This window comes from Pinus tabuliformis, chromosome 5_2, assembly GCF_031772625.1.
Source record: "Pinus tabuliformis cultivar Carrire ecotype Pingquan chromosome 5_2, CPIR1, whole genome shotgun sequence".
NCBI lineage: Eukaryota > Viridiplantae > Streptophyta > Pinopsida > Pinales > Pinaceae > Pinus > Pinus tabuliformis.
The window spans coordinates 138,768,324-138,783,708 of NC_142306.1; positions in this window are offsets into that span (position 1 = coordinate 138,768,324).

The following is a 15,385-nucleotide window of genomic DNA, read 5'->3' on the forward strand; positions in this document are numbered from 1 at the left end:
ATAAGTACAATATTTCACCAATATAATTTTTATTTGAGACATGAAAACAAATTGAATCAATAAATAAAGAAATTCCAGTTATTCTTAAAGGATACTTTCCGTAAAATTAAAAGAAATATGAAAAAGTATAATTCAATTTCGTTAATAACAAATTATAATTCCATTCCATTAAGGTAAATATTGATCATAATATTTTTAATTTGAGATTAAAAAAATAAAAAATAATGTATTTATTCTATTTAGCAATAAAATTGTAAAAAATAATTAAATAATATAAATAATATAGTGATATTTAGTAAGTTAGAAATATAGAACACATTATAAGACACACAAATCACTTCATATATTTTATTGATCACAAAGTTTTATATATACATATGAAAGTGGATATATGAGTCATACATGACACAACAATAACTCATATAGATGAGAAACAACCACATCTAAAATAAAACCTATGAATATTCACTAACCACTTGTAATACACATGGAACACATGACATGCAAGAATTAGTTCCAACGCCTTCCCTTAATTATTACATGGAAACATTGAAAACACATATTACAACAATAAGGATAATCTATGTGTGACTCGTCTTCATCAGCACTCACATCCACTCTCAAATCTCACAAACACTCGTCTTTCGCCACCACATCTTCGAGTTGTCCCTTGAGCTCCATTTAAAATGTAATCGCCTTTGACCATTGTCCATGAAATTTACAAGATCAACAATATTGACATGTCAGCTCATCCGATCTTCCGCGATAATATTCATCAAGTAATGAACCATCCTATTGACCAACCAACATTTATTGGATATTTCTCTTTTGGTTGTCTGTTAGTTGCTAGGATGGGGGTCTGGATACTGAATGTGTTCAAAAGTTGATCAAACAACTTGACCTTACTAATAAAGAAGAATTGATGTTTTGAACACCGGGCCTTCAGGTTCAAGAACCATCAACCCTTTTTATGACCAAAATTGAATCATTTCACAACGATAAGCTCAATAATCATTAAAATATCAAGTGCCATTCATGCATAAACAAGTCACCATGTCCCTTTAGCACAGGTCAAAAGCTGTTCAACTCATTAAATCTTTGTCTTGGAGGTTTCTCATCTTCACAAAGAGGAATTTGTTAGAGTGGTCAATTCCAACGAACTTACACTCCAATACTGAGCTCACTAGACTCAATATGTTTAAAATGTAAACTCTAAAATTTGAGATGGCAACAAGATTGCAACATAAACATCTAACACGAATATCTATTCCCCGCATAAGTGAAAATTTGACATTTTCCTCTAAGTTTAACACTTTTGACATATATCACGCTTGAAACTCCTTTGCCCCAGATCTTAGATCCGGATCTAAAATCTAGGTCAATGCAACAACATGTACAATTTGTGGGAACGATTTTGCAAATTTGTAATATGATAGTGCACACAACTTTAACAAAACCATTGAAGCATGAATTTAACTCCTTTGCTCACTCAAAATAGATAAGAATAAACAAAAATTTACAGATCATGAGTAGAAAAGAACAAAAAAAAATGTATAGATAACAAGATGACAGAAGGATCTGAAAATGCTTAAAGAACCTAAAAAAAATAAACCGATATATACACAGACGATAACAAAAGAAAAGTTCATACACCAAAAATAAACTCTCACACATCTATAATAATATGTACATAAATAATAACAGTTAGAATCCCTCACATATTCTGGGCCCTCCCTGACGGAGTCAAGCCAGTACCAACTCTGATACCAAGTAATTTTATTAATCACAAAGCTTATATATATATGATACAAATTATTGACTTCCACAAATCTAGATCTTAAGTAATTGAATCTAACATGACATAATAACAACTCATACAAATGGGAAATAACCACTTCTAGAATAACACCTCAGAATACTTTCTAACAATATGGAACAAATGACATGGAAGCATTACTTCAAACATAATAATATGTAAATTACAATAGATTCAAAAGAAATGAAATATATCTTTGATCTCCATGCTAAGAAATAAATTTTAGTGATTCCTTAATATCAAGCTATATTAGATTTAGTATTCTAACTAGTTTTTCACCTCCATTTTGGACATCTACCACTTATTTTATTTTTGTAATTTTCAAATTAGTTTTGATAAGCTAAATGGGTATTGGTAACCTTTTTGCTTGTTTTAATGAATTATTTAATTTATTTTTAGAATTTTTAGTAATAATAATGATTGTAATAATAACATTTGGTTGTTCTAAGTTAAATTGGGATTTATAACTTTTTTTTGAATCATTGATTTGATTTATTTTTAGAATTTGATGTAATAATACTGATGGTAATAATAATATTAAGTTGTTTTAGTTAAAAGACTTTTTTAATCAAATAACTAATATTGATATTTCAAATATAGAAGAGAATGGACAATATAAGTAGTATAGATTCATTTTAGCTATATATCTAATAACTTTACTACATTATTAGGAGATGGTAAGACAAATAAAATTTCCTAAATTGGAAACCATATATATATATATGTCCGTTGTAGATCTATCTCTCACACTCACATAATTTTTCTTTATATAAATTGCATTTTTCAATACATAAATGGGTTCAACTATTGGAAAAAACCATTGAGAATTTTCATTGTATAGAATATAGAGCCTAAAGTTACATGTATAACAAATATTTTCTAGATAATAGAGAATGATAAAGCTACTTGAAATTTTTCAACCATAAAACTTTATTTTGTCATTTTTAAACCATAAAAAATATATGCATTGTTGACATTGAGATATTTTATTTAGTACATGCATTAAACTCTTTTATTTATAAATGATATCTACATTATTTTTTTGTTATTAATATATTTTAATCACATCTCAATATTTCTTGATTATAAATATTACAATATTTTACTTGTGACTCACGCTAAATCACACTAAATCTTATTATTGTTATTATTCATAATTTTAAATGACAAATCTATTTTATATTAACAACATAATAAAATAAACATCTCCTTTTATTAAAATTTAATTTCAAATATTTTTTCTCATTATAAATTAAAAATATATTTTTTAATTATTAACATACATTTGTATGCACATGTATATATCTTAAAATATCTATTTTTATATATACATATATATCAAGTTGATTTTAAATAAATTGGTTCACATGAATATTCAAATAGTTTATATAAGTTTTACATTGAAACATTTTTAAAAAGCATAAGAGGTAGGCATCTTCTTGAAGAGCCGTATACAAGTTTGTATTGTTATTTTTTTGTTTAACTACATTATTTTTCTCTAAGTTTAATATAAAATCGACTAACTATACTTTGGAAATTAAAATATTTATTTATAGCAGAGAATGAAAGTGAAATATTTTACATCTCCATATTGGATTGTAATATCAACCAACCTAGTGATCAAATCATGACTTAAGATGGATCTAAGTTTGTAATCTTGCATTCGAAATTCATAATTGACTTTTTCATGCCCTTAAATAGGAATCATCATAAAAAAACACCTTGGACAAATAAAACCATAAAGACGATGGATTGTTAAGAATTGGACCCAAAATTTGGCAACCTTATATTATTATTTTAATTCTATTTTTTGTTTGTATTTGAATGATTCAAAATGTTAATGCTTATACTAGAAAATATCTTCCATATTTGTGTAGAGAGCTTCACAGTGAAATAAAGACTCAGAAGTGAAATATATCTAACACATCTTCTTCATACATGACTATAATACTCTTAACTAAACTATCTAAATATATCTTTGTTTATTTTATTTATAAATAATACTTTTTTTTTTATAATACCATCTTTAAAAACATATCATTACTACTAAGTTGCATGCTTTACATTTTCAACTTCAAGATCTTTGAGGATTTTTATCCACTCAATCTACCTAAACATAGGTTTGTATAAAGAAATAAATCCATGACAATAGATTGGTGTATAAGCAGGGAAAATACTATGTACCCTAGGCGACCTGTTCCTTATAATTTTTCTCCTTTTCCATTAAACTCGTAGATATCCAAAATTGCTAAGAAAATAATTTTAAGGTCATGGTGAGACTAGTCACCTATCGGGTATAACACACATATGAATATAAACTTTCAACATCTTCAAAACAATCACAAAACATCATATTTATTTTCTTAATTTTCAATATTTCTCTTTTTAATAATTCTTTCATAGTAGATACCAATTAAATAATATATTTCTCTACATGGACACTACTTCTTACTAGAGTAAGAAATAGAGATCATCCTTACTATGTACATCTTTTCTCTTCAAAGAAAACACCCCATATCAGTGATTTATCAGTGGCTTTGTAAAATGAAAATCACCCTATATAATTATGGATGGCAATAACATCAGGACTTTCTAAGAAACTCTTCAAATTATTTAATTGCAACCCTTCTTTATTCTATCCCCTATCGATTTCCTAATTCGAAATCAGAATGAAAACTTGGCATAAAAAATAAGCATGAAGGATCTAAATGATCGTATCTACTCGCCTATTCAACGAGCCAAATTCTGAGACCTTTGTGAGAGTTAAAAAATAAAAATAATTAGTTAAGGATTATTTTAGCGCTACTACTTCTAAATTGAATACTATGAATACTAAGCAAAAAAGGTATGAATTTCATACAAAGGCTCACCTTTACATTTAATGACAGATGGAAACCCTTTAAAGAGATGATCCAACGCAGGTTGGAAGCTGATCACTGCCCTGATAGCAAATTACCCGAGGTTGTCCATTAAGATGACGAAAGCCTCTCGCAAAGCAGCCGCCCAAACCTTTAATGGACGCGATATTCTCACCTTCACTTCATGACAACAAATATAAATGGAAAGTGTTCCTTGCCCATCACCACTAAAGCATGTGATGGTGAGAAGGATAAGATTCCCATCAAAGCTCCTATCTTCCCAACTATGTTTCATGGACAACTTATCCTCTAAAATTAATTTCAAATACAACTTGGGACATATTCGTGTATAATCTTGCTTTACTTAACTTCTACATTTTATATTTATAATGTAAATATATGTTGTTGAACACTACGAATGTAGGTTAAATATCAGGAATTTGGTTTATATGGTTAATTTTATATAAAATTTAAGAAAAAGCTAGAGCTACAATAAAATTACAATTATTTATCTATTTAAAATATTGTAAGTCGGTCGTTTATTATATTTGGAAAAAAATGTAAAATGTATAAACATATTAAATTTTAAAATACATTTTGAGATGAATTTTTATTTGTCCATTTTTGATAATGTTTTAAAAATTAAATAATTGATTTTAGAAAATACCTTTCTTATATTAAAAGATGTAAAGAAAAAGTTGTTTCAGTTTTACTAGTTTTAGAAAATAAAAAATTATGAAATTTTTAAATGTTGTAAATACTTTGGAATTCAAAATAAAATTCTAATTTTTATAAATACATACTTTTAATAAAAGTAGTTTGTTTTAATCTTATATTAAAAAATTACCTATTATTTAAATTCATACGTTATAATGACCCTCATGTATTATAAACTTATCTTCGTTCCTATTTTTTATTATTTATTAAAAATATATATTTTTTTAATTTTTTTAATTTCTTTATAATATTTGTTTAAATTTAATTTAATTTTCCCTTATAATGACACTAATGTATTATAAAATTATCCTCATTCGTATTCTTTATTCTTTATTAATATAGCTAAAAATAAAATACTTAAAATTATCCTCATTCCTAATGTTTATTCTTTATTGTTTAAATTTTATAGGTTTGGTAATATAAAATTTTTTTTCTTTGAATGAATGTAATACCTCTAATAATTTGTAAAGAATTTTTTTTGATGAAGTTTCCTTTTTACTATGGGTCCTTTGATGACAGTTGAGTATGAATATTTTATTTAGATAAATAATATGTTTTGCTTGATATTAAATATAAAAGAAAAATTTACATAGTCAATTATGTGAAATTACAATAAAAAAAATGTACTATATAGAATTTCACACCAGGGATAGCTATAAAATAATTAGGAAATGCCCATAAAGGGATATAGGTGGAGGCAATTGTCTTCTTGAATTTCCTTGTTTATAGAAATATTATCTAAGCAAAGGAAAATGGGTGGTTGAGAAGGGATTTAAGTCTCAAGCAATTTTGTGGTTTTGGAGCCTAGTTAGAGGAGGCTCAAAAGAGTTGGCCATTTAACATAAATTCCTCAAGACAACACAATACCAAGAGGAACCTTATATTGTACCAGGTACGGACAATGTGAGAGAAATTTTATCAAATGTGAAATTCGCTCTTTGTGTGAGGATGGGGGGCGAGGGGTGGTACGTGGTTAGTTTCACCAATTCTCGTTGGTTGGGGGGAGCATATTTCACCCACTGTGATTTTACTAAAGGACTCAATTTCATTAGCCATATAAGTATTGTATTGGAATTTTTTTTTTTTTTTTTTTCTGTAGAAGGAAATTTATGTTCAATTTTTTTGAGTGCTTAGTATAGACAAAGGACTAAGTAATCTAAGTTGTCCAATATGGAAATGTAAGAATATTACAATAATTAGAGGAAATTAGTTGAGAGAGTTCTAGACTAACAGTGATGTTATAACCATAATGTACATGTAGAAATAACTAATAGAAGTAAGTAAAATTTAATAAATACAACTGCGTAATAATGTCAAACTAAATATCGTAATAGTGTAAGTGGGGTTCCAATAAAAATATAAAAACTTAAAAACTTATGAATATTTTGAACTTGAGAATAAAACTATGGTAACCATATTAACTATTCCAATGTTTTGAGAGACCATTCATGATTGTAAATTTCTCTTGCTCTTTATTTCAAGGCAATAGGAAAATGTCTGAACACAAAACAACCAAAGCTAGATATCCCCCATAAGGGTTTAATAAATATGGCCACAAATAAATATTACAAAATTTTGTTTCCTCATAATTGTAAAAGGAGACACAATTTACATAAAGTAACATGAAAAGTATCCTGAGAATATGAAAAAAGACTCGGGGTTTAACAATTCCTTTACATAACGATGAAAATTAGGCTATGACCTCTAACGCATAAGGTCTAAATGAAATATATTAAGAAAATGGAAGACTATTGTAATCATGGCCTCAATCAAGCCTAGAACATAAGGTATAGGGTTTGTTTTAAAAAATTTACCATCATATCCAACCACAAGTGCACAAGCCAACCTAGAAAGAGTGGAGAAGCGAAAAAAAATAATTTCAGTGTTGAGGCAACTTCATTTCAGAACTAGTAACCTTTTGAGACTAATTTGTTTCATCACTCAAAATAGAGTCACCATAATTGTAACACGGTCAAAGAGATGAGCCATGTGTAACAAGTATATAAAATAATAAACACATTGAATAGAAAGGGCATTGTAGAATGTGTCTACAAGTTAGACTTTACCTTGAAAGAAGTAAGGTCAATGACCTTCCTTTACACTACTAACACAAACATGAAAAAACTAAAACCCTACATTGGTGAGGTTTTGTTATAGTAAAAATTGAAGGAAGGCCATTATTTCATTCAAATGAAAGGAAAGAACCTGAATCAATAAATAAATTTACTCGCTGAGTCAAAAAGAAAAGTGATTTCAAGAATGAATTAATTGAAACAATAATCCTTCAAGTCAAGATCCTAAGCACAACCAAGCGAAATTCTTGATGTATAAGATCATCCTAACAAAAAAATAGTACGGGTTAAAGCAAGACATTTAAGTCCAAATATAATTTAATATTGTCATCAATGACAATTTTTTCAGAGCAGGAACAATAAGAGTTTTTTAATTATCAGAACAAAATTTTGTATGGGTTAGGTGAAGGTAAATTGTAGTGACCACCAATGAAAAATGTGAGTTTCATTGTATGGGAGTGGATACATTTCATAAATTTTCCAAATGAAACCCTTAGGATGGTGTTGAGAGTGTTATATACCGCTTAACATACAAGATATCTCCCTGATATGAGGTCTGAATTAGAACTCACACCATTTGGGGTAAGAGTGCCATCGATAATAGGACCCGATTGTCACTTTCTTCAAGGTATTCCTTGGATTTAGTTGTTAGCATGAGAAAGAAGTGTGTATGTTCTTATGAATAAGTAAGAGAGTATGCCTTTTGAATATTCGGTTGTAGGTGTATCCATGTTCTTTCACTGGAGAGGCAAAATAAAGTGAGCCTCTAAGAGAGAATTAATAGTACTATGCTAATGGAGACATACATGAATGAGAAAGGTTCTAACATCAATAATATTAGTTCACATATATTTGACAATGGTTATGAACTTTGCAACACATTTCCAATAAGTTAAGCACCAAAGTTAGCCAAATAGTTAACTTACTGTAGCACATGTGAAAGAAAACATGAACCATAAGCATCCAAAGTGTAGCACTAGAAACATCAACAATCCATCTGTGAAAATGTGTTTGCCTGAAAGGTTTTGATATTAGCTAATAGTTATAAGATACATAGATAAAATGAACATGAGGGTGTTATTTCACATCCCCATGAATCTTGAATTCCTAACTCCTAATGACCTTTGGACTTCTACAACCATTAGAATTCCAAATGACTTTTTGAATTACATAAGACTCATGGTATTCCATGTCCTTTTGATTTCCATAACTTTTTTGTCCATACATGACTAGTGTACTTCCACTTGTTTGTCTTTTTAATGATTAATTGATTACATCATAATTTCAATGCCATCATGTGATTAAGGCATGACGTGTCACTATCCTTGACGAGTGGGACTAATACTCACTGATGACATGGACTTTCTTCAGTGGTGACATGGCTAGCATTGGTGTCTTCATTATCCATGTGGCTTCCAATTCTTGATGTTTTTACCCTCCAAAGGGTCTTTGATCTAATGGATTCTTTAGGGTGATTTTATTTTCAATATATCAATGTGATCTTCATTCTTAAACACTTCTTTTTTTTTCACTCTTTCGTCGATATTCCTCGCACGTGATTTTCATGTTAATATTTGAATATCAATATTTTCAAACACTCATGCCAAGAAACCATCAACCTGAGAATATCCTATTCTAAAATGCTTTATACAGGTTTTTTGGTCATCTCTTATGACTATGTCTGAAAGGAACAAGGAGTGTTTTTTGGCACACTTCAAAATGCTGAAGGGATAAACTGCAGAGGCTTGAAGGCGTTGACATGATCTCATGCACTCAAGAGGAAGAGGAAATTAAGGTAGGGTGCATGGCGCAAGTCCAAAGGATGAAGGCGGAGGCCTTAAGTTTTCCATGTGGACTTTACACTCAAGGAAGAAAAGGAGGGCGTGAGGAAAAATATTAAATGTTGAAGGACATGGTTTTGGGTCTTCATGGTGTGCTAATGTGCTTCAGAGTCCCAAGAGGGTGAATGGCACAAGTATGAATGATGTCAAATGAATATTCATGACTTCGAAGTTCACTCATGCACCTAAACGGTCAAGAGGGTGGAGATTAGGGCACTTATGGTGCATTCATGCACTCAAGGAGGGTGCATTCCCTCAGGTCGAAAGAGGGTGCTCAAAGGAAGACTTGGGTTTTAGAACGGCGCAACTTGAAACAAGGGAGGGAAAGGACTTAAGTAGTGAGATTTGTGCTCTTGGAGTGCACACAGGGCACTTCCAAACAATGGGGGGTTTCTGATAAAGGCTTTAGAGTGTTCTCATGTGCTCTTCTCCTTAACGGGTTTTCTTTGAAAATAAAAATTTTGTAAGTATGGAAAATAGTAAGAGATGTGAACATGATGCATTTAGACACGAAATTAAGTGTGACACATAACAAATCATTAAGAAAAGGTAGGAAAACTTGAGCAATGATAAGTAAGCATCAAAATGGCACATTACAAACCTTTACCAAGCAAAATGGGTGAAGTGTGTATGACTGCAACCAAAAGTGTAATTTTACAACAAAAAAGGTGCTATGACTATGAAATGTGCTAAAGATGTTCTAATAAATGTGATGACACTTTGAGAACACTCAAGAACACTTAAAAAATATAGGATGACATGAGACAACACTTTCTAACTAAGGCGGCACTTGATACAATGATAAAGTAGGCTCCAAAATTTGAATGTAGTGAGATTTTGGAGGGTCTTGTGGCAACGAAAACACTTAGTGACACATTAGGTGAGCTTCAAATTCTCTCTCTATCAATATCATTTTAGTTGAAAATTCAAACCTTCAGGAAATATTGATTCACCAATTGTATTTTCTCAAATTCCCCCATTTCAACTCAGCTATACACATATTACCTCACTTACTTCTTTTTGGTTGGACACATAAAGGATACACCACATCACAATTGTTTCAATTCAGTAAAGCATAATGACCGTGGTGCATTTATGATATTCAAAGTATGATTTTTCATATCTCATGTTTCTCCACTTCCGACAGGCCTGGAAAATAGCTCAACGGTGTCACTTCAGAAGCACAAATGTTTCCTCATTGTCAATAGGCATAGATGGTACCACAGTGAAGTCATTTGTTTCACTTCCTTGCACAATAATTATTTCTTTTCTTTTAGCCTTTATTTACTTTTTTAATAGAACTTTTCATCGACACTTATTATTTTCAATGGGAAGAAGAGGGATCGTGACTTATTGGGAGGAGAGGATGTTTCCCCTTTAAAGAAGTATTTTAAGGTCTTTGATATAGGTATGCTCAATTCAGATTGTCCCCATATCGTTTCTCTAATATATTGGATAAACGCTAACACACAAGTAGATATATACCAAGTTGAGTAGCTTATACACTAGAGTACGCACGAGTCTGATAGGTTACCTCAGGGTTATCCTTTTGCACTTGTCATATTTTCCATCTTGGCTTAACTCAACCTATGGAATTTTCCCTAACAAAGAAGGACAAGAAACAAAAAACCAAGAATTATGGTTCTCACACTTCTCTTTTATTCCAGAACAAAGAACTTTTGAGACGTGAAATTTTACAAAATTTCGTATTTATGTATAATGAATAATACACAAAAAGACCGAACACAACTAACATAACACACATACAAATGATCCAGGTTGATATTGGTGGCCACCTTCCAAGTCCACTTAGACCCACACCATTGTTTCTTTAAGCTTTTCAGTTTCCTTAATTGTAGCACAATTTACTATTTTTAGAGTTTTTCAGGTCTTGAACTTCTGGCGCTGTTTTGAGGCCTTAAACGATTTTTTTTTGGGAAACTGGGAGAAACATGGGTCCATGGACTAATGTTTCTCTACCCAAAGTTGTAGTTCTCGGATAGGTCTTTTGAACATGATACTGTGTGCATCAAATGGATATCGTATGCCAAAGTTACGACACTGGGAAGTTGATGTACAAATTTACCCAAACAGGGCCCGCAGTTTGGTGTTTCATCTTCTAGAGTTAGATTTCTGGATGTTTAGGGTTTTCCATTGTTTCTCAACAATAAATAGGCCTTCAAGCCTCATTATAACACAGTTCAAAGGAATGTAGTTGCCACATCTCTTCTTAGAGATAAGCTACCATCGCCCTAGCTGATTTCCTTCCATTTCTATTTGTAAGCATATTTAAGTATTTTACAGTAACGAAACGAAGTACTATTTCCACTGCATATATATATTTATGGTTATCTCATTAATTTGATCTATTCCTATTTAAATCCAGATCAATGGTATTAGAGGGGTCTACTTTTTTCTTTGTTTTTCTTTGCATGTCCCCAACGAGGCCAGGATACAAGGAGTTAGGGCTTGAACTGGTAGAACCTTTTGAAGACCAGCTAGACAAATCCCAATGGCCTCCCATGGTAGATGAGAAGAAAGACAAGGGGGCAGGAGATCCTATAAAAATCTTTCTCTAAGAAGCCCTTGAGCGACAAAGGAACGGGATGATGGACAACTTTGCGCAGATCCTTCAACGGCTACCCAGAGGTGATGCATCGACTTCTAGCAGCTACTCTGGAAATGCCATGCCCTTTAAGGTACAATTTAATTTTGAAATCCCCATATTCGAGGGTCATATAGATGCAAATGCCATAGATAAATGGTTAAATCTGCTAGAGGTTTTTTTTTCTGTTCACAAATTTTCAAGTGAGGAAAATATTTTTTTTGCTCTTTTAAAAGCAGCCCCCCATGTCAAGGACTAGTGGGAAACCTACTACCATCAAAGGGATGAAAATACCGGCTCACTATTTTCAGCTGCACCCACCTGGAATTCATTCTGGGATGCCATCAAGGAGCAATACTGCCCTATCGAAAACGATTGGGATCAATACATAAGGTGGACCATGCTGCAGCAGGGAAGGGACCAAGACATGCCGGAGTTTACCAATATTTTCCATACCCTTCACACAAAGTTAGGTATCAAGGATTCAGAGTAGCATTTGATACTCAAATACTACAACTTCGTGCACAAGTACATCCAAGAAGAAATAGAATTCCTGAACATCTACTCGCTCAGCACAACATATCGATATGCTGTCATGGTCAACCAAAAGTTTAAACAGAAGAAGCGAGACGTTGCATCTACGAATCCAATGTAAGCGAAAGGTGCTCCCAAGCCATAGAAAAAAGGACAAAGCCAAGGTGGGGTGGCACAAGACAACCCACCAAAGCTGCAAGCGAAGAACAGTGCCATGAAGCCAAAAAAGGACATAAGAAAATGGTGTGAGTTCCATAAGAGCTCCACTTACAACACAAGTGAGTGTCGAGACAAGCAGTCACTAGTGGCTAAGCTAAAGGTTTTAGAATCAGATGCATGTTCCAACTCTGAGTCAGAACCTCACAAGGGGAATGACAAAGGGAAGCATATTATCAATGCGGAGCCCAACGCCACCGTTGCCACCACGAAGAGCCACAAGGAGGAACCCGAAGATCCAGAGGAGGATGAGTGTCTCTTCCACTCCTAGATGTGGGTAAAGTGCTCCCTGCTATAGTTCATTGTAGATAGTGGGAGCCAAAAGAACCTCATTTCAGTAGAGGTCATGACGTTGCTGGGCTTACTAACTACAACACATACACAACCGTAGACCATCAGGTGGCTTCATCAAGGATGGGATCTTCGCGTGAGCCAGCAGTGTCACCTTCCATACAACATCAAGCCCTTCACGGATGAGGTATTGTGTGACATTGCTGTCCTTGAATTTTTTGATGTATTACTAGGATAACCATACTTGTGGAAGCAACATGCTGTGTCTGAATCAAGGCCCTATGTCATTATTATTACTTTGGGAACTAAGTTGTACAGGATATGAGAGGTTGCACCACCTACTGCCATCTATTGCATTACCACAAAATAATGCAGTAAGCTCATTTCCAAAACCAAGAAATTTGTTTTCTTGATGATGTACCCTCAAGGAAAGAAGAAGACGGTGGCCATGGCCTCGAGACAGGGCCCCTCTGCATGACAACTACAGATGGACAAGGTCATGGAGGAGTAAGATGACATCTTCACCTCCCCCGCAGGTGTTCCTTCGCATTGTCAGGTCAGGCACTCCATTGATCTGACCCCAGGTGCTACGCTACCCAATTAAAGAATCTATCGGCGCTCCTTTCTAGAGAATGATGAAATCAAGAGATAGATTCACGAGCTGCTACAGAAAGGTCACATCCATCCAAGTTCATCACTTTGTGGGAGCTCGATCACGTTGGTACAGAAGAAGGATGGGACTTGGAAACTCTGCATTGACTATCGGGCACTGAACAAGATCATTGTCCATAATAGGTACCCAATCCCACAGATTGATGACCTCTTGGACCAACTGAAGGGGGAAAATATTTCAGCAAGATTGATTTGAAGTCAGGATATCACCACATACGAATTGAACCCTCCGATGTGTGGAATACAACCTTCAAAGCCGAGGGCCTATTCGAATGGTTAGTGATGCTATTTGGATTGATGAATGCTCCGGTAACCTTCATGAGACTAATGGATGACATCTTGTAGCCATTCACCAACTCATTTGTAGTGGTATACTTGGATGACATCCTGATCTTCATCGAGAGTTGGGAAGAGCACCTCCACCACATCCGGCAGGTTCTCCAAACATTGCGACAACACAAGTTATGTGCTAGTTTGGATAAATGCACTTTTGGCATGACCCAGGTTTAGTATCTGAGATACAATATTGATGAACAGAGGGTTCATGTGGATCCATCCAACATCCAAGTCATTTGAGATTGATCATCTGCAACCACTCTAATAGAGCTCCATAACTTCCTAGGTCATGCCAACTTCTACTGCAGGTTTGTGTTTGAATTTTCTCATATCACTTGGCCCTTGAGTCAAGTCATTAAGGGAAGAGTGAAAGAAAACTTCTTTTGGTCTGAATCTCAACAGAGGGCATTCACAGAGTTGAAATATCGCCTCTGCACGACACTCGTGTTTGCATTACCAAACTTGCAACAACCATTTTAGGTCAAGAAAGATGCCTCTGACTATGCTATTGGGGTAGTCCTTACTCAACACGGGCATCCAGTGGAATATCATAGTGAGACACATTCAGACACAGTTTGGAAGTATCTCACTTATGACAAAGAGATGTATTCCATTGTGTAGTCCTACTGACAATGGAAGCATTACATTTTGGGGAAGGAAACGGTCATCCACACATACCACCGACCCCTGCTGTTCGTATAGACCAAAGGGAAGTTGCAGAATGATCGCCATCAGAAGTGGTCCACATACATGAAATAGTTCCATTTGAATATCTAGTATAATAAGGGTATCACCAATAATGTTGCATATTGCCTCAGTCGGCCACCGATCATGGAATTAACCACTATGCTCAACTCTTGTCGGCACGAGACTTTTGATTGGCCACTTCTCTAAAAAAGTGACCCAAAATTCGACCACACATACCAGACACTCTTGGAGGTTCAACATGTCCAAGATTTTCACCTCCAGGATGCCTTGTTATGCCACCTAGTTCACCTTTGCGTTCCTTCAAGCGAGTGTGCCAATATGATTTGGGAAGCACACTATAGTCAGGCTGATGGACATTTTTGGGTCAACCAAATGGTGGCAGTATTACAGAAGTATTTCTATTGGTCAAATCTTCGACATGATGTTGGGAATTACATCAGATCATGCACTACCTACACCATTGCAAAACCAACCATCAAGAAGCAAGGCATCTATACCCCGCTACCTACCCTTAGTCGACCTTGGGAATCCATCTCCATGGATTACATGTCACGTCTTCCTTCCACTAAGCATGCAAACAACTATGTTTTTGTGGTCTGTTATGCCCCTATACCAATAGGTTTCATATATCATGATTGACTTAGTTTAGCTTCAAAATATGTTCATACCTTTACTTGTTGCAAAGGTTTTCCATATTTGTAAAAAATCAAAAAATTTAA